Here is a 695-nt window from a genome sequence, read left to right on the forward strand (position 1 = left end):
CGGTAACTAAGATATTTTAAAGCTCAAACCTGAGTATTTTCGCTTCTCACTGTGATAAACATTTGAAATGGTATTAAATGTATGGCATCTACTTATATATGCTGAGTTTAGAGATCAGCAGTGCTATGTATTAATGATATATATGGAATTTGAAACCAGTGTGCGGCAAAGTATACGTCCGGCAAAGTGGTAGTTCCGCCGTATTTATATATGTACCTGTCAAACCATGAATACGGGAGTGGCTTTATGGAAGTGGTGAATCTGTCGTCGACACGTATATAATTTTGTTAGGAAATAAATGCTTCTCCTTTCTAATATCCATGTACGGTAGCAAGCCCGGCAAAAAGGCTTAGCAGTATTTTGCTCAACGTGATATTCTGGGTTCTACTTTGCCTTCCATCCTGTCTGGGTTGGTAAAATAAGTACCAGTTTGAGTACTGGGGATCATATAATCGATTTACCCACTTTCCCCAAACTGTTGAGCTTCTGCCAAAATTTGAAATCAATATTTACTCTTTTACTCTTTTACTCTTTTACTTGTTTCAGTCATTTGACTGCAGCCATGCTGGAGCACCGCCTTTAGTCGAGCAAATCGACCTCAGGACTTATTCTTTGGAAGCCTAGTACTTAGTCTATCAGTCTCTTTTGCCGAACCGCTAAGTTACGGGGACGTAAACACACCAGCATCGGTTGTC

The 695-nt window shown here is 39.9% G+C and overlaps 1 protein-coding gene across 1 annotated transcript in view; it reads right to left on the reverse strand.

Moving 5' to 3' along the window:
- Window positions 1-191, reverse strand: part of LOC106868535 (interleukin 17-like protein) — a 6,255-nt gene extending 6,064 nt beyond the window's left edge. The window contains exon 1 of the mRNA XM_014913838.3: window positions 1-191. This exon is cut by the window's left edge and continues 45 nt beyond it. The gene's annotated coding sequence lies outside the window, so the exon portion shown is untranslated.
- Between the last annotated feature and the right edge of the window lie 504 nt (window positions 192-695).

This window comes from Octopus bimaculoides, chromosome 1 (genome assembly GCF_046866305.1).
Source record: "Octopus bimaculoides isolate indiv1 chromosome 1, ASM4686630v1, whole genome shotgun sequence".
Lineage (NCBI taxonomy): Eukaryota > Metazoa > Mollusca > Cephalopoda > Octopoda > Octopodidae > Octopus > Octopus bimaculoides.